This window comes from Battus philenor, unplaced genomic scaffold, assembly GCF_028537555.1.
Source record: "Battus philenor isolate CCGP_79_NKW_IND1 unplaced genomic scaffold, ilBatPhil1.0.hap1 SCAF_9, whole genome shotgun sequence".
NCBI classification, from domain to species: Eukaryota; Metazoa; Arthropoda; class Insecta; order Lepidoptera; family Papilionidae; genus Battus; species Battus philenor.
Window position 1 is genome coordinate 12,881,721 of NW_027181759.1, and position 26,743 is coordinate 12,908,463.

Below are 26,743 nucleotides of genomic sequence, written 5' to 3' on the forward strand. Positions count from 1 at the left end.
TATTATTTTATATTTTTAAATAGTCATTTAAATGTTATCTTCGTGCTAACTATCTTCTCTATATTCATTTTCAAATGCATGAACATTTACAATTTTCCGTACATATAAAATAATATGTTTCCCTACAAATACGGATCTGGAAATATGGTAGACAAGATGATTGGTTATAGGTGTAAAAGGGTTAAAGGAACGAATGTAAAGCACATTTGTCACCAAAAAGCTTTACTGCTTTCACACTTATTACAATCACCTGTATTTGTACTGTAATTCACTCTGTATTGTATACCAGTGTTTCACAACGAGGGGCCAACGTCCCATGGGGGGGGGAGGGGCTATTTTGAAATGAACTCGATACAACTACAGCCCATTTTATTATAAAGATATATACATGTACAAAAAAGGTTTGACACTACTGTCTTCGCCGGACTAAGGTAGTCCTAGAAAATGCACAACGTATCGTAATAATGTCAACATATCGTAGTAATGTTATGTTAGCCTTTTTGAATTTTATAGCTTCGGCGGACGAGAAAGCCGTAAGCTTTTTAATTAAAAAAATCTAACTTCGGATGTGAACTCTGACGTATTGTATCATCCCTGTGTCGTATCCTTCACTGCTGAGTATTGCAACCTTCGGACAGTTTGTGGTGTAGTTGCCGTTCATCTATCTAGCCTTCCAGTGATCAAAAGTTTGTCCAAGTTTTCAATTTTAGGCCCCCCTTATTCTGCGTGACTAAAAAACTCAAAAATGCGCCGCGCGTTCTCTTCGAGTTCAATCAGCGAGCTTTACGATCGTTCCGACGTTCACGTGTTTTTGAGCTGATTTCTATTTAAGCTTGATTCGGCTCCTACTTCCGTTTCTGTGTTTTGGCATATCTCTCGGCCAACGATGGTAAACACATCGGTAACACAGCAATGTAGAAATTGAAACTGCACTAGTTAAACGAGATATAAAAAATTAGATGAATAGTTACTTGGACCATTAAAAATGTCTCATGTAAACGCATCTTTACAATAGGTGACGGACATTACATACTTTTCATTATCATTTCAAACATAGAACGTTTACTGCTACACATAAGCATTGCTATAATTATATGCGTTATGTGTTCGGCATAATTATTTTATAATTATATTACGTCTATTTCTTTGTCGTCGTTTTAGCTTATAGTCGTCTTCTGCAAGTCATAGGATTCCCCCGAAGATATCTATGGGGGATATACCATAATCGCCACGCATGACAGAAGGGTTGGCGATCGCTGTGTGGTATTATGGTACACAGAGGACGGTGTTGGCCGTCCTCTGAAAATTTTTTTCTGAGCAGTGGCAGTACCATGTAATTGATACACAAAGTGTGAATTATATAAGATTGTATCCCGGAAATCGAAACCACTACCTATGATCACAAGACTAAGTCCTCTACCGCTGGTGTATCACCACTCTCATTTATGTTAGTGACTACATTATCGGATAATATACGAGTACTATTTCTGTCCTTCCTTATCTCTTTTTTCCCTCTCGTTCATGTCTTCTTTCACACGTCGTCTTCCTCTCCTCGTTTTCATTCATAGATCACAGATGGGTCTATTGCTTTCGGGCTGTGCTTTTGACGTAGATATCTTTTAAAGCTTCAGAAATTCGATTACAGAGTGTATTATCGATAAAAAAAATTGTTCTAATTGAAACAATTGATAAAGAAAAACTTTGTAACATAATCATCGAAAAAAAATTACCGACTACCACTGCTATAATTTTTCTCGATAGATGGCGCTGTATGAACTAAACGTAAAATTAATTTTGAGCTGACGATTATAGATAATTGTAATGATCTTGTATAATAAAGCTATTTTAACTTTTATTATTATCATGTCAGTCAATTGACAGGTTTTGCGCTGCTTGCATCCAGCGACATCTGATTTTATACAAATAAGCACAAGAATTAACCTAATGAGTGCGTTACAATTAGAGTTGGAGAAATTTTATCAGCGTTTAGGAAGGATGACTGGTGGTGAGACAGGCGCGCTGCTGTTGCCGGTAGACGCAAATTAGTGTGACGTTTATGTAAGTCATTGTTTGGTAGCGCGGTCATATCTGTAGATTTGCAAAGCTGGGTGTCGCTACAGGCTTTTACTCTAAATATCTTTAAGAAGGACAACCGCAACGCCTTATGTTTGCTATAGAGGATTCTCCATGGCCTTGGCCTAGGTTATCACTAAATACGCGTTTTTTTTAATTTGTGCCCGGTCTTGGGTGGGGCAGAGACGTTACATTTCGGGTCTAAATAATTTTTAAATTTTTTGTAAAACTGAATACCCGTTTAGCCACGGTACAAGAGTGTCTGATCTTACAAAGTGTTGAAGGCTATTGCTTAGGTTACCAGATTTGGTCAACTTTCTACTAAGTGACTTTTAAAATAATTTAATAAAGTCTGTAATGGAGTTGTTAAATTATAGCGTGAACAATGGATAAAAAAACAAGGTTTATATGATTTATATTTATGTATTTATATCTATTATTAGATATATATGATTATATTTTATATATTACTTTATTTTATTTATTTAATTCCACCAAATTTGCTTAGTGCCCGTATTAATTCATCTAGTATCTCTTGTAAAAAAAAACATACACAATGTCTAAGAATTCTAAGGATTCACTTTTATAAATATAAATGTCGCTCCGTATAAGGCGTAGTAAGTATGAAGTATGTTTAGGTAAATGTTTATTAATATTAATCGATGTATCGTGGCATCGAGTGGCGCAATAAAAATCGATACGCGCCGCTTTACATCGATAACAAGGCGTACAATGCTATGCGTGCACGATCATATGCCCGTATTATTTCACGCTTGTACATGTTAACACGCAACTATAGGTGAGGTGATAGATATTAATTTACTTACATCAAGTCGATTATGCTTTATTTTAATATAAATCATCATTACATCTCACGTTGGGATTCATTGCTTAGCTCACGGGTAAATGTTATTGAGAGGGTTTTTCTCGGCCGCAGACGAAAGAAACTAACATAGTCTAATGGATACTTACCTACTTGCTTATTCTCTGTAGAAGTAGGTGGTGTTAACCATAAGGCTTTTACGGCGGAGCGGAAGGGTCTGTGAACTTAAAAGCTTACAAAATAGAAGAATAAAGCTGGTAGGGCGCCTACAAGTTGCACGGTGATGTTCGCACGTAGCAGAGGGTTCTTCGCGAGTGTGTTACTGATGTGTGCTTGCGGCTTGGGACGGCAGCGTGGACCACAGGCGAGTTGAGGAGGGATCCGGATACAACCACGGTTCACCCACGCTGTTCGTGGTTAGGGAGCGGGCGGCTGCTCACTAAAAACGGGTATTGTGGCGTGGTGGGTAGAGATTGGTTTTGTTATCTATAACCCGGTGATCCGTGTGGAGTGTCGAAGGTGCAGTGGTTGCTGGTGGTGCTGTGAGGTTTGTGCTTGCAGTGTTGTGAATGTCTGCAGCGGGTGTGGCGAGTGTTCTGTGGAAACCTTATAATGGGCGTGAGGAGTACGTCTTTAGGTCTTCAGCATTCAACCGGTCTTTAAGGAGGGATGAGGTCCAGTTGACGTTCAACGGCTGAAATGATAATCGGCCTTTCAACTTGCTAATCTGTTGAGCTATGTTGGCTACTTACGTAACTTAAGAAAATTCCCGAGCGTAGCCTCTATGCCTCACTGAGAGTAGAGATTGTCAAATGATATATAGATTAATGGTTTAAGCCATGCGCACACGCAGCTTTAGTTTGTAGTTTCACTCGGTCATATACTTTTACATATAGAAGAGTTTTATTCGTCACCTCTTTTTTAATACAAAAGTTTAAAAGAAGCTAACACTTGATCTATGAATTTGGTAAAAAATGTGTGTAACGTACCGAGTCTAGGCTTATCAGCTTAATATAAGGTTTAAGTTAAGCGACCTTATCGCCCCGCCTCTTACAATGTCCAAAAACTGTCACTGAGAAAACTGTAAATCAGTTTTCTGCGTCATTGGTTGGGGAAAGTGATACTTAGATTAATTAACTCTTTTCGAAGTGTTTTGCAAGCTGAACATTTATGGAATAAACGGTTAAAGTGTCTCGTTGCATTACGGACCGCTTCACCGGGATTCTAGTCTAAGCGGGCGAGCAGTGCCATTGTGAGCCGCGATTTAGCGGATCGTGAGAGGATACTGTCCGGGTGTCCATGCGATTTTCAAAATTTTCCGGATAAATTTATGTAATTTAAATTTTAAACAAAGAGTATTGTGTATTAAAACCTACACTTTGAACTTTGCTTTATAATAATACTTACGAAGGAAATGCAGTAGACATTTTTGTTAAAATGACAAGTGTAGTTTTGTTATATACTCTCATTTTTTATCGTTTTAGTCGTTGGATGTCCGGTGTCGGCCATAAGCGCGTTTTATAGATTTCCAGTAGATTAGAAGCGGCTTTCATACGACTTCGACATAATTGAACAAATTTTTAGAACATTTATTTTTTTAATTTTTTGAATTGTAAATAAATTAGGCATTTAAAAGGTGACTCTTGTAGGTCAAAATATTTTTGGTTTAAAGTGCCAGTAGGCAGAGCGCATCACTCTTGCAACCGACGGTTGTTTAAGCTGAAAGGTTTTTGAGAAATAAAACTATAGTGCCTGTCCCACAATAGATAAGGGCACGAGGGGTGCCCATAGAAGGGGACATAAAAAAGAAAGGTTTTTGATTGCCAACATGGCGTAGGTAGGCCCTCCCACTAGGTGGAAGGCGTAGTGAAAGTCGAGAGAATTCGCTGGACGCGGGCAGCTCAAAAGCCGTTATGATAATGTCGCTTTTAGAGGCGCGAGTTAGATCACGTTTCATATTTATGAATTATTTAATTTAAAAACGTGATTCATGGCAACCCCGGCCGGTAGCTCGGACAATGGCGCGTGGCGATACCGCGACCCGGCGACCTCGCGTGCGCGCTTCCGCCATCTTGCATTTTAATGCGCGCGCATTTGCATGGCCGCCGACACGTGCTATCATATTCTATTCTCATTTACTTCCAGCTCTTGAATTATGCGGAATTTACCTTCCCGTATTGTTCAATTGTGTTTCTGTTTCCCATTGTCCGCTTAACAGTTATAACTGTAACTGTCAATTGGTTATTTAGGCGTTAGTTTATGAGAAGATTGTCTTTGTAGTTGTACAGGATGATTGTAAATACTATACTATAGTAATATAATACTACAGTAAAAGCTTTGATGGTGTGACAGAAAACGAGCTATACATTCACCCCTTCAAAGCTTTTACCACATTACTTTCCAATTATTAATCTATCTTTTTTATTAGGATTAATATATCTATGAATAGCAACAGACGCCCAAAGGTGGATCATGCTGAATGAAATCATCCTGAATGAAAAAGCAAAAAGCTTTAAAGCTTTGAAATCGATTGCCAATTATTAATACGTATAAAGTGATCACTCTGAAATAATTATTACGCTAATTATCAATTGGAATGTGAAGTTTGTTTGGAAAGAAAGTCAACAAAATTTTATTTTAACCCATAGGTGCCATATATGCGGCATTCGATTTTTTTTTATTTGTAACGTCGCGAGTATCGTATATCCTTTATGCACATTTTCTCGCTCTAGAAATAAAGCACTTAATTTCCTAAAATCCGTCGACCGACTTGTCATAGTTTTAGAAAAATGCGCTCGTTTGTTAAAGGTAAATATATAGCAATCCGAAATATGGTGACACTATTTCTTACTATATTATCAATATGTCATTTATTATTTCTGAAACCATTGATATTTGTACAAAGTGTATAGCATAGGTTAATTTATATAAATGAGCTGTGCTTCTATAGGGTGGGCCATAAATTTTTGCATTTTTGAAACATGTGCAAAAATAAAAGTACAAATGCTATTTTGTTTATGATTTATTTACCGTAATTATCATTTATTAAAATTTATTTTTTAAAAATTACATCGTCGAGATGTGCTCCGTCTCGCCGTTGGCCCCTTACACTCACGGTTTTGGAGAAATCAAGTGTTGCTATTTGCAAAAATTTTTGGCTCACCCTATACTTGTTTAAAGCTTTTTTTCAACAATTTTTTAGGGATTCGTGCTGGAACAAAAATTCGCGTAAAAATTGTATTTATTGATATATCAAATTACAAAACCGTGTAAAGAAATACCTTGTTAAATAAAGAGTTGGGTGTATATATATAATTGTTTGGTATCGATCGACGGCTATCTATTGAATTACCGTTCCACTACTTGTCCGAGGTCCATCAGGGCGGGGTCACGGGTGTCGCGTGTCGGATCTCGTTGGCCGTAAACAACGTAACTCCGCGGAGCCGATAGCATCGCCTTGCGATTCTACCTCGTGTTTACTTTTCGATTTGTGCCGTTTTACACGTCTACCCTCTATTGTAATATATATACTTACATATGATGTATGTACTACTTATCTAAAATTTCATTATTGTTATTTTACATTTAAGTATTTTTTTTAAATTTATAAGTAGAAATACTAACTGTCCTCGGCACTTTTTTTAAAACTCAATGCAAGCCTCAATCAAACAACTTGTGACTGAAATTCTGTAACATCAGTTCTTAGGTGATCTACTCAACGAAAGAATGAAGAATAAATTTTCATGTCAAATTTCAAGTATTTAAGTCTTGTGGTTACAGAAATATCATGATGAGTACATTTGTTTATATCTCCTTTATACGAAAAAAACTGGCAAAAAACCTTGTAGGATAATCCTGGCTCAAGCGACACGAATTTGTAACGATTGAAGAAAAATATTGACTACGCATTATTAAGTGTTGTATCAAGATCAGATGTACTCGAATCCCATATCTGACAGTAAAAGGTTGGTAACATGAAGTACGTCGGATGAAGGTGACTTCAGTTTTCCCGTAGGCTTACCGTAGGAGTCCCAAAATGGACTCATGAGGAATCGCTCTTCACAAATAGAGTGCCAAAGTCGAGTTGGGATGAGGATCGTTCCTCACAAATAGTCCTAAAATCAACTCATAGGGATTCACTTCTCAGAAATAGCCCCAAAGTCAACACAAAGGGAGTCGCTTCTCACTAATAGTCCCAAAGTCAACACACAGGGAGTCGCTTCTCAGAAATAGTCCCGAAGTCAACACAAAGGGAGTCGCTTCTCGCTAATAGTCCCAAAATCAACTCACAGCGAGTCGCTTCTCACTAATAGTCCCAAAGTCAACACAAGGAATCGCTTCTCGCTAAAAGTCCCAAAATCAACACACAGGAAGTCGCTTCTCGCTTATACTCCTAAAATCATCTCACAGGGAGTCGCTTCTCACAAATGGTCCCAAAGTCAACACACAGGGAGTCGCTTCTCAGAAAAAGTCCCGAAGTTAACACACAGGGAGTCGCTTCTCGCTAATAGTCCCAAAATCAACTCACAGCGAGTCGCTTCTCACTAATAGTCCTAAAGTCAACACACAGGGAGTCGCTTCTCAGAAATAGTCCCGAAGTCAACACACAGAGAGTCGCTTCTCGCTAATAGTCCCAAAATCAACTCATAGGCAGTCGCTTCTCACTAATAGTCCCAAAGTCAACACACAGGGAGTCGCTTCTCAGAAATAGTCCCAAAGTCAACACACAGGGAGTCGCTTCTCGCTAATAGTCCCAAAATCAACTCACAGCGAGTCGCTTCTCACTAATAGTCCCAAAGTCAACACAAGGAGTCGCTTCTCGCTTATACTCCCAAAATCAACTCACAGGGAGTCGCTTTTTACAAATGGTCCCAAAGTCAACACACAGGGAGTCGCTTCTTAGAAATAGTCCCAAAATTGACATACGTGGAATTGCTCCAAACGAATAGAGTGTCAAAATTATCTTACGATGAATCGCTATCCATACTAAACGAGCACAAAAATCGGTTCCCATGGTATCGCATCTAAATTTAGACTGAAGGTATTAATGAATTAATTATTGTAAAATGTAAATAGTGTTTATAAAAACGAAGTCCGTCGATCTCGAAATTTGACTAACTGATTTTGATATTTTTTGCTTATTTTAGAATGTATTAGTTTTTCAATATAGTATTTTTTAAATAATTTTGAATTAAGTACTGGCCACAAACACTATTCGACATTAAATGTGTCACGTGCGGGCGCAAGATATGTCGATGCGACCTCTTAACGAGTCGCGTGATCGTTTTCACGTAGGCTAAATGTTCCTTTCAACGCAAATGACGCTTTCTAGAAAAGTTTAGAGGCAGTACATATAATATAGAGCTTATTAACTTCTGCTGTGCTGAACATAAATACAAACGAGTGATATTATATGTTAACATTATTTGCGAACTTTATTATCATCTGTGATATTTTAGTTTTAGCGCCTTTTGTTCAAAAATTTTCATAATAATTAGATCTATTTCTTAATCATATCGATATATTCATGTATTTATAATCGATTTTTTATTATTTATGTATCGTGCTATAAAAATGTGTGTATTTTGTTCGAACATTACTTTTTGGTATTATTAAGACATTACCTTTAGATATTAAAAATCGTTTATTAAACTTCCTTGTATTACGAAAAGTTTTTTTTCCATTTGTTGTGCTATTAGACACAAACAAAAAAAAACTATAAATATTTTTTTGTTGATGCCTAAATATTTTTCAACCATTGAACAAATACCGTTACCAACACTCGCTCGAAAAACTTTATTACGCTTTTATATTTATCACTTATATATGTGGGTGGGCCAAAAATTTTTGCAGTTTTCCACGAACGAGTTTTCAAAAGTTTACGTAGTCGATTATAGGAGTGCCAACGGCGAGACGGAGCACATCTCGACGATGTATTTTTTAAAAAATAAATTTTAATAAATGATAATTACGGTAAATAAATCATAAACAAAATAGCATTTGTACTTTTGTTTCTACACATGTTTCAAAAGTGCAAAAATTTATTGCCCACCCTATATATATATATCTTCTTTATGTTCAAGTCGACGATGCGGGTAACATCTTCGTCGAAATGAGTTCGCGGAAACAGAGTGGACGGCAAACTATAAAATGGCCTATTACTGTTTGACAATTGGCATTAAGGTTTATATTGCTAAACTGTAGGCAGAAATTCATACGAATACTGCTTAAACGAAACATATATTTATTTATTTAAAAACTATACATTTTCGTATAACGCCGAACTTAATGACGAAGGCATTATCTGCCAGTTAACCGTTTAGGCGGTGCAGAAATAAATTGATAAGCTAGTTGAAACTATTTTATATCATAAAATATTAGAAATAAAATAAAAAAGTAAAATCTAATAGAGAAGCAAGGGGCTCACATAAAAACACATATATGCTAATGGCTACTACATAATATAATTATGTACAAATATACCATAGTATACCATACATATAATATATATTTTAATATATACATTTACTTTTTATATAAATATAACAAATAATAAAATCCAACTATCGTGATGATTCCTTCAGCTTGTCTAGTAACAGCCCTCGAACCTTTGCTTTAAATGCGCAAATTAAAAAAAAAAACATTATTCAGTTTTCCGTCAACCCCAAATTCTTAAAAAATACAAAATGTGTTCCTGTTCGTTTCCTTGTAAAACCCTTGTATATTAATATTCTTGTAGCATTTGCAGTCCTGTATGAGTCATAAATCTATTTTGACATCTAAAAAAGAGATGACACAATTATTAATTTTTTTTAATAAAAGAAAATGAAATCTGATGTCTCTGCGCTTTATATACGATAACGTATTAAGTAGAATAATCTAGCTGGTGTTTCATCTAGTTTGCATCTTAATGGTTTGGTAGAACTTGTCATTTTTAATGATTAACACACATTTTTAATTTATTATTATTTCTATTAAAGTGGTTATTAATTTTCCAGCACCACTCCAAGTTTGTCACGGCTGACGAACTCTTGAGAATGAAGTGTTCGTCAGTTAAAAGCAGGTTTGGATGCCAATCGTAGCATTATAGCTTTGCTTATTATTTAATACAACTTTAATATAATTTTTTTAAGTTTATAAAGGCTGTTTTGGTATGCACTTTGTGCGGTGGTTAGACGCCTTTTGTTCTGGCATGTTCCGCGCACGCGCAGTAAAGTGGGTCGGCTCGCGCCTCCGTCGATAGCCCGAGCGTCGTTACACATTTACAGTGATTTAAACGTTCGTGACTGACGGCCACGCTGATCTTACCTGTAGTTACTGGCCGCCGCTATAAATTCCTTTATTTATAGCTATGAAATAGCGCTATATGTGTCTCAATATATTTACCCGGGTTTGTGATAACTCTAAATGTTACATCGCGGTTGGGCTTCTTATCTTTTATATAGGTATTATCGTACTTTGTAGGGACATACAGTGTGATTGGTTTTAAGGATAAAATTCATTTGTCAGCAAAAAGCTATGAAGCTTATTTCCAATTACCGCGAGTACAATGATTACTTTGAAATATGTTTCGTCAATTTATTATTTAGATTGGCATGTGACAGGTAACTGTCTTCTGGCATTACAAGCTCTGCAAGGACATAGTAATTCGAATTTTTAAACGTCATTTATTATTCATACATTAATTGACCGCAAATAAGCTATACATTTACCTCCTTAAATCTTTTACAGCTATAACCAATCATCCTGTATAGGAGCTGTCTTTTCGAAGACAAGGAAGATGGTACCGAATCTAAGTTCGTCCTTAACTCGGGTTCGGAGTTTTTCGTCAACAAAATATTTCGGCTCGGATTGTTGCGTTATTTTCTGCACCGGATTGGTTTCATTTCCCCTTGTCTTCATATCTCTTGCGATTACATTTTCAACCATCCAAATTCTGACTTAATAAACTTACATCATCTTATTTGATGATCAAAATCCAGGTCACATTTACGTTCATAAAAACGTTATCTCTCCGCATATCATTGCGATGCCGAAGTAAGCGGTTTTCCAGCTAGTTTGAACTTACGTACGATGTAATTGTTCCTTAAACATAAGGGTGGTTGAGTCTTGATTAGCAAAGCAATTTTTATCGAATTATCTAAGACGAATCAAGAATAAGAAGATATAGCTGTGGCCTTAAGGTTTTTAAATGAAGACCAAGGACCGGCAAGCGGAGCGTTGGGCCTGGGCCCATAAGATAGACAAACAATCACGTTAAAGCCGTCTAAAAAAGCTGCATGTACGGAGCTTTCAACAATAAAAAATGCCCAGTAGTGGACATATTGATATTCAAATAGCTGTGTTTAAACATCTCTATAATATTTGACATATTGGCATTAAAGTATGATTTGAGTGGTCTAAACTTTTCAGAATTTAAATTCGTAGTAGTGTATGGACTTACGAACCAACTATTATTATATGATGTATGCGAATTTTAATATACAAATCCTTTCCTCCCAACGAAACGTAACTACAAAATAGCGGGAAGACCTCCCAAGCCTCTAATAAAGACTGCCTCCGAGGAACTAATAGCAACTCGTTAAGACAACAAAGTGCGGCGAGCGTCGCCAGGCGGCGTCATTAGTACGCCGTCAGTGCGCGGGCGAGCAGTGGGTTATCGTCGGTCCGCTCTTTTGTTTGCCGTAACGCCTTGTCCCCCTCCGGGAGACAAATTCATAACTGCCACATACCACTGTATCAAGGGAAACGTTAGAAGCGAATGTATTCATTATGGAGATGCCACCGAAATAAAATATGATCGTACTGGTGGTTGTCTCTATTTCAGGAGACGGGCTATGAGTACACCACTTTAGTCTATGAAGGTCTTTATGGTTTGAATAGAAGTAATGGGATATTTTATCATTTCTTTGTATTATATTATGGTACCTTTTCGTGAAATAAAATAAAGAATATATCGGTTGCTATTTTAGGTTTTCACAATCCTTGAGACGTAAATTTCAATGGTTGAAAAAACAAATTGTTACGTTTTTTTATGTGTTTATAAGAATTCAAAGGAATCGATGATGTATTTTTTTCCCGACACATTTATTTCTATTAAGATACTAGCTTTATTTTTGTTTCATTAAGATACTAGCTTCATTTTCATTATTCCGTACTATTATTATTTTTTTTGTCTTAATACTTGGTCACCCTAGGCAAAAAAGATATGATTGGTTTACGACTGATAAAAACGGAAATCAGCTTTATTTAAATTTATCGAACGTTTACTAAGAACGTTGCGTTTAGGGTTTAGATTTTAAATTATTATAAGCTTTACTTTATTTCATATTTACCGACTTTTGCCCGGCTAACGCGATGTCGGATTTTCAAGATCCCATCCTAGATTTTTATTTTAAATTTTATTTTGAATTTAGGGTTTAGATTTATGTTTATTTGTTACAACCTTTCGTAATTAACTTTTTTTTCCGGATGATCATTTTTAATAAACAAAAAAAATAGCTTTTCATTTATATTTATTAATATGTTTATATTCGATTTAGTAGATAGATGGATAGATTAGATTATATACATATATATGAGAAATCTAGATTTTCCTCTTGACCTTATACTTAGGAAGTAGTGTTTAGAAGGGCGTTTAAATGTGAATAAACCCTTATAAAACAAGCGCCGACAACATTTACTTTCGTACGTCACAGGAGGCTGAGAAGTTTTACACTGAGAATCACGCGTTAAACAGAATTTTCTCCGCTCGGTTCGTCTCGTATTGTATTTAAAGTTGTCTAGGCGGTCTATAAATTCATGAAGATACCGCCGCTAACTTCAAAGTGCAACGAAGGCGATGGACGTACGTCGATTCGCGCTTTTCGCAGGCCGACGTCGACGTAGACATCTGGACATGGGTTTGGATGCGCCTGTCGATTGTGAAGAGAAACGCGGACGTATGTTTTCGCGGTCGAGTTGTTACATATGTTCCATTTGTACAATTCGTTATTCAAACGTACCTTTAACTACCGAATTACTTTTATTTTAAGTTTCAGATCTCTATTAAATGCCAATTAATAAAACTTTTTATGTCTAAAGATTTAATTAGCTGGTCGTAAACTTTGAGCTGCCAAAAGTGCTAGGGCAATAACTTAAATGATCCAATAGAATATTAAAGAGGTTTCGAAGTTATGAATTAATTTATTATTTTAACATCTTAATAAAATACGATAATTTTAGTTTTTTATTTCGTACATTGCAAGATTTAAGTAATAATAGGATTTTATTTTCTTTATAATACTTCACGGTATATGATATTTTCTTTTTTACATATGTATGTGTATATGTGTATTTTAACGCGATTTTTTTAATTTTGATTGACAATATTTTGTAACTATGATCAGATATGTACTAGTTTTGTTTGTGGCTTTTATGAGAAAAGTAAACATTATTTTACAATTTATCTTGTCGTCGTCATCGTCGTTTCAGCTCATAGATACCCATCTACTGCAATCTATGAGGGATATACCATAATCGCTACGCTTGGCAAGAGGGTTGGCGATCGTTGTGTGGTATTACAGTGCGCAGAAGACGTTGTTTTGTGAGCAATGGCAATTCTATATAATTAATGTTATTAATTATATGAGATTGAATCCTGATAATCAAATTCGCGACCTATGATCGTAAGTCTATCATCACTAGACGAATAGTCAGTATCTATCTTATGTTCTAGTTTTTGATGATATAAAATTAAACTAAATTTAGAAACCTAATATAACTCTAGAAACAGACTGGTGCCTTTTAAATAATCCTTTGGTTTAGGGAAAAAGAGGTACAGGCCTCAAAAACTCTCCAAAGATATTTTTGGGGTAGGCCTAGGTTTTGCAACGGGCGTCTATAGGCTTAAGCGACGATTGACTTGTTGACAGTCTAAAAAGACTAAGTTATTCTGTAAGTATCCGTATGATCTTTTTTTACTGCTTATGTTAGTTATTCGGATTTTTCGTGCCGGTTCTGACTAGGTAGAAATTAGATAAGGCGGTTAGCCACGAGGTATGTGACTATATGAAAAATTATTTCTAATATATAATGAATATAGCGCGTAGAATACTCGCTGGATCTTTAAAGTTCTGGAGTGGAAACCACAGATCGGCAAGCACAGCTAAGAACTTCCCCTAACAAGTTATACACTATTTAATGGAATCAGGCGTTACCTTGCGGAAGTCCATCCTAAGTAAGAAAGGACCAATATTTAGCCACTTCCGCACATGTAGTCGTGCAACAAAGTGCACCGCCCGCCAGCCCGCTGATAAATGCGTATGCGGCAAACAATGCGAATCACACAACTGCCACCGTCAAATCACTCAACACGTGTTTCGCCCCTCCACGGGGCATCTTCAGGAGTTATGTTACACCGATTAGTGCCAAACACAGAGTCAGTTAAAGTTATACACTAACTTGTTAAGGTCGTTTGAAGACGCTGGGTGCTTGTCGTTTCAAACAGGTTCTATTGGAAATCTATGTAAGGTATGTCTAGAGGAGGACGTTCTACGGCTGATGATGATCTAAGAATGATGATGATATTTATGAAATAATATGAAAAAGATAATATGAAAACAATTTTAAAAAAAATTATGACTTAATGGCGCATGCATAAATAATTTAATATATTCTGACATTATCTAAACCTCTTCGGTTTATAATCAAATGATTGCTTGCCGATAGTATGACGGAGCTTTCAGGACGTTTTCCTTCACCTGCTCCGTGGAAGTCGTGAGGCTCTTTACTTTATACGATTATAATATTTTAACTAAATTTTTATTTATCAACAGATAGAAACCACTCTTTTCTAAAAGACAATAGTGGTCGTTTAATTCAGTGGAAGGTAATTGTAGTTGAGATTTTCAAAGACATTCTCTGCTTTTTTGATAGTGTCGAACATAAAAACTGAATGGAGTAATATTTTACTCTATGTTGATGATAGTTTACTTATGAATTATTTTATAGTTATGCCATTTTAAAATTCGGAAAATATTTACCACATACTTCGAGTGTTTTATATGTGTATACATTTAACCTTCATACCGCCTTGGCCGAATGTAAATAAAGCGTTTCGTTAACTGTACCTCTAAAAGTAAAATGGATATTAGGCGTCAATTATTGCAAAAAATATGAAAGTTGCGTCCACACCTGTCTACATTTTTAAATGTTCGTAAATTTGATAAAGGAAGATTGGAAATAGATGTAAAAGCTAAGCTAAAGGGGTGAAACTATATTTTTTACTGTCCATTCATTTTTCGTACATTTGTCATAGCAAGTTATACATATCTCCAATTACCCTGTATATGATAACAACTCTGATGTATGTAACAATAATAATTTTTGTCTAGTGGATAGGCGAATAACTTCTATAAAAAGTCTGCATGGACAATGATTAATTTTAATATGTAATTTACAATTTTAAAAACGCTGCTTCTTGTTACATTGTTATTACGCTGTCTATTATATCTGAATTCTAATATATTTAAACAGGATGTACCATATATGAATTAAATGACAGCAAATGAGCTATATATTCATCCTTTTAAAGTTTTTACTAATCATTCTGACTTTATGTAATCTAAAGTGTCTTCATAATCTAATTCACTACTAGTTTTTCGGTTTTTAAATTAATAATAAAATTTAAAATATTATACTATATTGTAATTATCATCGGTTCACGATCTTCACTTGTCTCAAACACGTATTAAATTATATGTCATATTACAGATAAAGATATATGATTTTCTTAAAAAATCGGTTGTACAATAGATTCACTATAGTAAAACTTCATGGGATCTTCACCTTATCTTGACAGTGCGTCGATATCGTCAAGTGTCAAGGGGCAATTAAACTTGACGATATCGACGTAGCGTCCGAATCGTCGCCTCTAAATGGGGTCATAACGGGCCGCTTTCGACGTTGGCTTTGCGCGCGCGCCGACGCGATCGTATCGCAGATCTCATTAGTTAATGGCGGCCATCGGCCAATTACACTGAGCGACGTGTCCGGGGCAAATTACGTGTGGCGGTGTCGCATCGCGTCGCGTCGCCTCGCAGTCAGCCGGCGGGCGTCCGGCCACGTCGCCACGTCAATTAACGGACGACTTCGGGTCCACCGGTGTTACGTGTGACTCACACCCTTTTTTAAAAAATATATTTAAATATTATATTCCATTTTTAAAAATGTATCAACAAAACGAACTATTATTAAGTAATATCTCTATGAATCTCACCATTTATGGAATATGCCAAGAATCGAAGTAAAAGAGAGTCAGTGATCATTTTTGAAGGTCATAATGCAGTTTACATGACCTAACAAGGATAAAACCCGAAACTAGAAATAAAGATTAAACTTTACACTATTATTTAAGTTTTGCATTATTTTATTTATTAGGAATCACAAACAACAATAACAATATCACATACAAATAAAAAGTGTTAAAAAATACACGATATTGTGCGCTATGTTAACAAGTTAGAAAAGGACCAATATTTAGCCACTACCGCACGTGCAGTGGTAGTTGTGCAACAAAGTGCATGCGCATTTATCAGCGGGCGGCTGGCGATGCACTTTGTTGCACGACTACCACTGCATGTGCGGAAGTGGCTAAATATTGGTCCTTTTCTTACTTAGGAAGGATTTCCGCAAAATAACGCCTGATTCCGTTAAATATCTATGTTAACAAGAAATAAAATTTTAATTAAAAATTAGATCAACAAGAAATATATTCTGTTTGTATGTAATTCACCACAATCATTATTTTAGCTGCTAGACGACAACTGGAAAGCATATATCGACGCGATCACCGGCCCTTGCTTCTCTGTCTTCAGCGACTACCCGCTTCCTTAACTATGTCGTCGGTTTACCTAATGGGGAGCTTACCCACGCTGCGTCTACCGGCACGAGGTGGGCACTTGAGAAGCTTTAAACTTCAACAGCCGTCAGTTGCATGAACGGTGTGCCACGCCCACTGTTACTTCATACGAAGAATTTTTCGAGTTACGTCGATAATCTTGGTTCATCTGTGAATCTTCTCATATCTGATCCGATCTCCGATAGCTCATAGCCTATAGCCCTCTCCATTGCTCTCTAGACTACATTATAGTAGACTCTCTAGATTACATTATAATCATTACATAATTTCATAACATTACATATAGATTCACTATGAATTGAAGTCATTAATTAATTAAGGCTTTTATTGACGAAGAAATTGTTTTAATAATTTTTAAACAAGTTACAGTAAGTGAACGTTACTAATGTGAACTTGTTTGAATTTAAATATCCTAGCCTATAAGAAATAAATTTATTTATTTTTCACTGCAACTTTTTTTTACAAGCTAGAAAAAAATTATTGTATGTGAATTTTTTGCACTGTGTATAGAATAAAAGTCTATAATTTTGACAGGAGAACAACCATTGGTGTTAATTACTATTTGTCCATTAATTTATATAATTATTCATTTTAAATATTACATTTATGTAATTATGAAGAATATCAAAAGATCCACATTTCTTCATATTCATTTCAGCCGTATGACGTCTACTGCTGCCTAAAGGTGCCTTTTGAGTTTATTGTAAGGGTAACATCACGTTACTAGAGGCTTTATGAAGAATTCCGAAATATAATTACTGATTCTGAAATAACACTATTATACATTAGTCATTTGGTTCCGTTACTGAACATACAACAAATGATTGTATTCTCATATTATTGTGGCCGGTAGTTAGATCAGCTTGGCTGGACTGACTTACATTGTGACACTAGGACTTCAACTGGATGGGTGCTATAGCCCTCGTTTTTAAGAACTTCTCGTTCAACCCCTCTCATGGTTCACAGAGACTTTTTTTTTGACAAAAATTTTTTTTACATAATATTTTTATTTTCACTCTCATCTGTTATCCTATTCAATGTAAAATATTCTGTCCTCCTTTATCACAAACTCTTCCATTCCTTTTCGTACTTTATCTCCTTCCATACATCGCCTCGCTTACTACTTGACGATTTTGATTTATTTTCTTTTTTATTCCTGTTTTATTCTTCAGCTTACTTTACATTTTTTGAGCAGTCTTAATTTCTTATTTTACCTTAATCCTATATCACTATTGTTATTCAGTTATAACATCGTTACTTTCTCTTCCTTACTTATTTATCCCTTCTGATGGTTTCTCCTCCCTGCTCTTTTTCTCCTGCTAAATTCTAGGTCCCGCGACTCTCTTAGCTGTTCACTAGCGAGGCTATGTTTCATTCCTCGATCCTTTTTTGCAAACGAAACTGGCAATCCGTTCATTCTGTGATACGTGATAGCTGATGATTGTGTGCGCCACGGTTTGATCCACACGTGGGTCACAAATGCACGAAGGACTCTTTAGTTTAAACCTCAATAGGACCGGTTGAAAGCGGCTAACGACCAACCAATCTTTTGGGTGGATATTACACTACGTGCGCTGTGGTTTCTACTTCAGAGCCAAACTAGGTAAAAACAAAGCTACCTAATTAAAATGAGTCATGTTCTGAGAACAGCCCACCACAAATCCTATCTACTTTTTATTGACTACACGTTATGTTTTAGTATTTTAATTCAGAACAGAGTTGTGACACTGGTTAAAAGCTTGTTTATAATATCACTCTATATTTTAATTAAATTTGATTAGATCAAGTTTGAACTCTGCAATCATGATCTTAATGCATTAAAAAATATGTTCATAATTTACAGTCCGTTAACATCTGTTACCACCCAGGTTTTAATAGACGATAAATTAGTTAGTGAAATGTCAATCATGGTAGTAGCATTTAAAAGGATAGATAAAGGATAATAAAGTGCAAAAAATATGAACACCGTAAGTAAATTAGACGGTTGCGTGTGGTCTTTTTAATTCAAGTTTTAAATGTCCGATCAGGTCGGCAAATAGTAATTATAGAAAATTGAAAGCCTCCGTAAAACGTCAAGATAAGATATTTAAGTTAAATACACGACAATTCACCTATACAGGATGATTGGTTATAAATGTAGAAGTTTAAAGGTGTATAGCTTATTTGTTTTCGTAAACTTTTTACAACACTTTTTTAACATGTGCATTTGACATTTCTCGTAAATTATTGCATTCATTCCAAATATACTTCCATTACCATTTTTCATAATGGAAAGTTTCTCCCAAAGCTGAATTTAAGTCATGGCTTATAACAAGGCAAATGTGACTCTGTTGTCTTGTAATAAGACTGTAAACGGTTTGAGATTGAATAAGCTTCGGTGTATATTTGTCGCGGTCAAGAAAAGCGAGCGACGTAAACGATGCGCCGCAGCCACGCGCTTGTTTAGTACATTTCGAAGCGGTTGGTTTACATGAGAGCTGTTTCATTAATAATATTGTTTTTTTATCTTTTTTTATTATTCGTAAGGCCCATTAGAAGTCTCTAGGAGAGTTCTATGTTTAGCAGGGGAAGCCTTACAGCTGAAATGACGACGTTGATACATACGTGCTTGTTTTGATATAAGTTCTTTCAACTTCGTTAAAAAATTGACTACTGCAAGTTACACTTACGAAATTATTGTTAGTGAATTTGATGTCAAAACAAAAAAAATATGTAAGCTCTATGTTCAGTTTACTGGTCTAAGCTCTATTCTTCCCTATGCGCACACATAGTTTGTTTTAACGGGCAATTCTAGGAACAATTGTGTACAGATCTCTCGCACATTTAAATTATTATTTTTAGTAGTCATTTTAAATATTTTGATTTAAAATGTCCTTCGAAGTGTTTAATGTCGATTCCGCTATTAAAATATTATAACGGGTGGTATTAAATACTAGCTAGCCGTTTGTTGACTTTTTATGAATTTCTCGAAGTACAGTTATTTTCCGAAGTACTCACAAATCTTACAATAATAAAATTAAATTTAAATATGTATTTTTAAAAAAAGTATATAGTTCCGCCAAGTTCCTTACGTCTGTTCTTCTCTGGCCGAGGCTTTTATTTTCCAAATAGTTTGTATATAACCTAAAGAGATCATTTTGACATTAATAAGAGATGTGACTCCAACTATGTTGAATAAAGGGTGTTTTAATTTAAATATCCGTTTGAGATTTCTCGGGTGCCATTTTACCTGATCGCCATGGAGCATCCGCCCAAGTAATTTAAGTGCTTGTCGATCTTCCTATCCGGTATAAAATCTAAATACCAAATGCCAGAGGGAGCAGTCGAACTTAGTACTTAAAACGACGTTTCGGTTATGCGCTTTAGCTCCCTGGTAACTCCATTCTGTGAAAGCTTTAGTAAAAAAATCATCATCTAAAACAATTATTTAGAAATACATGTGTCAAGGGTATGGTTCTAATTGAAATCGCATTATTTATATCAGACAGTGATAGAAAGGAGTTATAATAATAATTGCAGCGAGCGTCTATCACCGCCAAAGATCGCCACTATGACCCGTCTTGCGATGTCCGTATCCAACGATTTCCTGTGACACATGCCCCGTCTACCAGTTCGTCGTCACTCGAAAACCTTTCAGCTCCAAAGGTCATCGATAGCAAGAGCGATGTGCTTCGCCAGCTACTTTAGATGAACTTTGAGTTTCGTAAATTATCTTGTTCTTCCACAGATCTCATTTTTGATTCGAAAAAACTTAGATGTATATTGTGTGTATTTATAATTTTTTTTTATTTTATATCATTTTTAAAATTTTCATTCGTCTTTTCTTCCTGTGATTGACGAGTCAGCGCTAGTAGAATTTTTTATTTAGATAAATTTTGAAAGTAGCCTGTGTTTATGATGAAATAAAAATAAACAATGGAAATCTAACTTTATTACAACCCGTGTGTTCTTACGACGTAACAACTATTCAGTATCCGCAAGCGGCATTGAAATAATCAAAAGTAGATTTTAGTTCAGGAAAGCGATTTCATTTGTGAATTCTTATGGCAATTGTGGCCTGATAGCGGAGGCGTTATGCTCGCAAAGGACCGAGTCGTGGTCTGCCTTAAATGGATCACCATTGCATTACCTACAGAGAGAATGAACAGCGGTCCTGCCTCTAATGTAACTTGCTTATTTTGAAGTCCATTAACTTAAATGACCAAAACTATATCTTATCTAATTTGCCTGTACAGTAACGTATGTCGTTCTGTTGATCGTAATTCCTGTAAATAAGAATTACAATTCCAAATTCATAGGTAACACGAGAGAAAAACGCTTAAGTTTGTGTTAATCTAAATAATGTTTATAATTGTTTGTGAGATCGTATGATTTTCAGAATTGAGTGTGCCGTGATTATTTGTTTTAAATTAAATGTAAAGGTAATTGGTTTTTTGAATTTTCTGTCGATTAATGTACTGGTGTAATAATGGTACTCCATTTTCAAAAATCAATGGTATCAGGAATAATAAATAAAGTTATGATAATATAGTAAGAAAAAGCGTTGACATAATTCGGATAACTATATTTTAAAATTTGTTTAATATATGTATGCACCTGTTTACTGTCAGTCATTGACAGGCATTGCAATAGAAAAAATAAATTAATGTGACATATTTTTGATTGGTCATAGGTGTAAAACCTTTGAAGCTTTTTGCTGTCAAATGAGCTATTCATTTATTCCTCAAAGCTTTTACATTTATAACAAATCAACTTGTATACAAAAATAATACGGTTTTTTCACGAACAACACAATAATATCAAAACAACAATATCGCCCTCTATCTATAGATTAAAAATATTTTTTAGAACAGTGCACACTACGGCACTTTCGTTATATATAAAAGTCCGTTGAAAAACGTTTTAAAAATAATAATGACTAGATTGGACTCAATATTATTAATTTGATAAAATTGTTTTACAGCTATAACCAACCAATGTTTTACACCTATAACCAATCACCCTGTATAATAACTGTGTAAAGCCTACATGTGATGTAGCCTGTTTTAGTAAACTGATTTATGAAAATAATATGTATAGAAGCATCTAGATCGAATTACCTACCTTCGAAACAGTGTTCGCGCGTCCTGATATGTTGTCCATACAACTCGGCTCCGAAGTTGGTCTGTCGCCATATAAGCCAGCCCTAACACCCGTTGCGGGTGATTTACCAACTGCCGAACGCTTGTCGGTGTGGCGACAATAAATAGAGGTAGCTTGGAGGTGTCGTTGCTGTCTTAGAATACCCGCGCACGCCCGCCTCCTAAACTTAAGGTATTATGTTACAAGCAACGCACCTTGGCTCGTTTAACACTTCCTAATTTACCCTTTGCGCTTTCTATCTTTTATTTACATCTGAAACGAATCTGCATTACATTACATCTATTTTTAATATGTATTTCTAGTTCTCTCTGTTCTCTTCTGTAATTTTTTAATTGACAACGGATGAAGCAACAGCCATGTTTCTATTTCTTTGCCAAATAGACTTAAGTCTTTACTTGATTTAACAAATGCGAAATTATGAAGTTGATAGTCGCTTAACGAGTCGTGGAGAGAGAGTGCTATGTAAGTTACCGGCGTAGTCCTAGCAGAATGGCTAATTGAAGTGAATAGAAAAAGAGCGCAGAGGCCAGAATTGATCTTGCCCAAACGTTTTTTGGATATTTCATCCGATTCATACTGTACGTCAGTAGGCGGGATCGATAACGAGCGAAAATGGCCGGTCGCTGTCGGTACAAAGTGGCAGTGGGCGCTATATAGCGCGCAGCAATTTGCCGCTGGGGCTTAAAAGTTCTGGAGACAACAGACCGGCAAGCATTGCGTCGTTGTCGCAGGACTTTTGCCTTCAAGGCGGACGGATGTTCTCGTTAAGGTTGTTGGAAGACGCTGAATACAGGCCGTTTCCAATAAGTGTTATTGGAAATCTACATGGAGGCCTATTTTCAGCAGTTGACTTCCAACCACTGATATAAACCTTTTTAATACTCCCAGAGAATATGTTATATATATATATACATATATGTATATTTATGTATATAATATATAAATATACTGATAAATAAGATATTTCGTGTTTGTTGATTATTGTGATCCAATATTCACATAAGATATTGTGTTTTAAAACTACGGTAATGCATGCGGGTCGGAGCCATCGAGTGTAGCCACGTATAGGGCCTCTTTCCGTGCGCCCCCAGAGACACCCACATAAGCTCAATTTTAAAACGTCATACGTCCTACAACTTTAAGTTTCTTAGTTGTGTCGTACTTGAAAATTAACAAATTAAATATAAATTCAAAACGTGAGTTTTAAAATCATCTCATTATCAATCAATCATTCGTTAATTCATATTATTTTTATATCGAATCATTAGTACCGCTTGATTACGCCAAGGCAAGTATCGAAAAGCATAATTTGTTAGAAGCTGGATACTAAACTAAAAATTTCCCGTAATGATATAATTTAACTTAAAGGAAAGCTCAAAGTGGTTCTAAACGCGTCTTAGAAATGCCTACAGCATAAAGTTTTTTTTGTGACCATTTTAAACAGTGTCTTTAATGCAGTCGTTAGAGCAATTCATTCCCAAGCTGTATTATCATAATAAAAAAATCTTTACACTGTAGTTGGATTGTTCTGCTAGTTTTTGTTTTGATGAACTTAAATTTTATATTTAGATACGAGTATATTAGTATCATTAATGCAGCTAATGAGGTGATAAAACCCGAGTGTCCACACTCAGGTCCGCGCAAGCAAAGACCAGTCTATTCTATCCAGTTGTAGACGCCTTATAAAGACGATGGCCCCTGTCGTATTTTTTACCGTTCGAGATTAAAGGAATTCTGATAGATTTAACGTTCATCGACAAGAGGGCCGATAAAATGCCGCAGCGTTTTAAAATGTATGTAAACAACCATACTGTAATTGAGATTTACTTTGAGAGTGTTGCGTTAAAGAGATGTCATTTTGTAATTTGTGTTATAATATGTCATCTACAGGGTGATTGTGAATAGGTGCTTTAAAACTTTTCTAACCGAAAGCCACTAACTTGCCAAACTACTAAAGTTTGCCGAAACTGACAGCAAAGAGTTTTAACCTTTATACCTTTATAAAACCTTATTCAAAGTTTCATAAAATGGTAAATCTATTGTGGGCAACCGTGTACTAATTCTTCCGCATTATGTCTCTAAATTGTATAATAACTTTAATAAATCCATTAAACAAAAATTTGTAAAAAATATTATTTTAGTGTGAAAGTTTTTTTACAATACATAAATTATCATGTACTGTCCCTCTATTATCAGTTAATTTATAAAAAAAAAAACTTGATAAAAGCCTATTACAATGTAAAGGATTTTTAAGCGATAATGAATTTCGAAAATAGAACCTCCCTCCCTCCCGTGTATAATGTGAAGGTCTACAATTTTTGTGCAGGTATATAACAAATATTCTAAATTTTCAAGGTCTCGCAATTTAAAAACGAAAGAATGCTTAATAGGAAGACGTAGGCCTTTTGTATATGATATAAATATTAATTTATAAAATGAATAATGCACGTATCTAAAGGTGGGATCAGTAATTAAGAGATCATCTTAGAAAATATTTATTATCTGATTACAACTGTACATGATGGATATATGGCCGGGTCGCAATGAGTTAATACCGTATTACACTACTGCTAATGATGTAATGATCAATTAGTAGCGGCTTTAATTTAGTTCAGCGAGAAAAAACAGCGCAGTCTCTTAATTGAGAATCCTTGACGTCTTTGATATGCGGACTCCATTGATACTTACGGTGGCGAGTTGTTTTCGAATGTTGCTAATTGTATAATGGGTTATAAACCTTTTTTTTTGTTAATTAACTGCGACAGTATCTATACAATTTTTATACAAATATAGTTTTTTTGATTACTATTTAGTTTCATTAAAACGTCTTGTTTGTATAATCGTTTGTGTATCCATAAAATTGAAAGTAATAGAATTAATTATCATTTACAGTATATCAGACAACAGTAAATTTTGCATGATTTGTGTGAAATTGTCTTGACAGATCCGAACACTTAGGCATTGTCATAAGCGCATCGTTATTTTTACCAACAAACGAGCTTTAACAAATTACTTATTATTCCTCTATCCTCAATAAATATAAGATTAGAGTGACCGGAAAGTAATGTCGCTTTCTTAAGTAAAATTCACACGACTATATTTTTAGCAAGTTATATTTTAATCAACAATATATTCACCGTCATTATCAACAATCTTTCGCCATCTAGTATGTAAATTTTCAATGCATAAACGGTAAAAACCAATCGGTTCTTCTATAAAATATGTCGACAGAAACGACATTACCTTCCGGTCCACTTATTACTTTTCAGGTGTTATTATGTGTCTTCGCATTATCATAGTAATTATTATTTTTCTGAAAATATACAGTCATTATAATTAAACGCGGCGATCTACAGAAGAACTATCGTCACCGACGTAGCTTGAAGATAAGAAAAGGACTAATATTTAGCCACTTCCGCACATGCAGTGGTAGTCGTGCAATGAAATGCACCGCCCGCTAGCCCGCTGATAAATGCGCATGCGGCAAACAATGCGAATCACACAACCGCCACCACCAAATTACTCAACACGTGTTTCACCCCTCCACGGGGCATCTTCAGGAGTTATGTTACACCGATTAGTGCCAAACACAAAGTGCACTTTTTTTGCCGCATGCGCATTTATCAGCGGGCTAGCGGGCGGTGCATTTCATTGCACGACTACCACTGCATGTGCGGAAGTGGCTAAATATTGGTCCTTTTCTTCGACTTAATTGTCTGAAGTGGTAGTGCGGTGCACATTACTCGTGCAAGCGACGGCCGTTGGGGCCGAAAGGTTCTTGACTAGCGACGTCAGTAGACGCGGAATACTTAGACCAGCCAATACCGATCATAATGACGATCTTTGACGGAGGCTTATATCTTGCAGTCGGCGTTGATCGGCTGACATTGTAATGAAGCTAATAATTAATTAATGGAATCAGGAGTTACCTCGCGGAAGTCCATCCTAAGTAAGAAAAGGACCAATATTTAGCCACTTCTGCACATATAGTGGTAGTCATGCAATAAAATGCACCTCTCGCCAGCCCGCTGATAAATGCGTATGCGGCGAAACATGCGAATCACACAACCGCCACCGCCAAATTACTCAACACGTGTTTCACCCCTCCACGGGGCATCTTCAGGAGTTATGTTACACCGATTAGTGCCAAACACAGAGTGTTTAGACAACATAGTGTTTGTACATAAGCTAATAATTATTTTCGTACAATATCTAAGACTAAATTTTCTACGTAAGCAAAGCGCATATTGTTATGGATAGGATGTATCAATTACAAGTCCTAGAAATCACATCGATCGATAATTGATTTTAATGTTATATCGATTGTCGAGTCCCGATGCGTGTAGAATGACCACGTCGGCGCCTTAATTAGAAGCATGCGTCGACTTCAAATCCGATTTCGTAATACAAACGTTCGAATCCAGGCAGCCTCGTCACGGCTGACGGACTGTATGAATAAATCGCTCACTTGCCTTTTAAAGAATAATGTATAACGGAACGGAAAACAAATGCTGGCAGCTTTTGAAATACTAAATGTATGTACATGTTAGAGAGCATTATAAATAGGACAAGGAATAATGTTTTATGATATTATTTAATATTGTTTCAAGGCTTTACTTTAAATGTATTTGAACGCTGAATATGTTTCAGCTATGTTTTTATTTGTTAAAATTACGGAAAGCGCTGTTATAAGATTTTAATCAATATTAAATTTATATGATTGTTTCAGTCTTTCGGCACTTACTTTCGGAGTCTTAGATTATCACAAAGTAGATAAATAGTTACATATTTCCTTATTGTTAATG

General features: G+C 35.6%; 1 protein-coding gene across 1 annotated transcript in view; it reads left to right on the forward strand.

The window, feature by feature from the left end:
• Positions 1 to 26,743, forward strand: part of LOC137932338 (poly(A)-specific ribonuclease PARN-like) — a 44,882-nt gene that overhangs the window by 12,402 nt on the left and 5,737 nt on the right. The window lies entirely within an intron of this gene.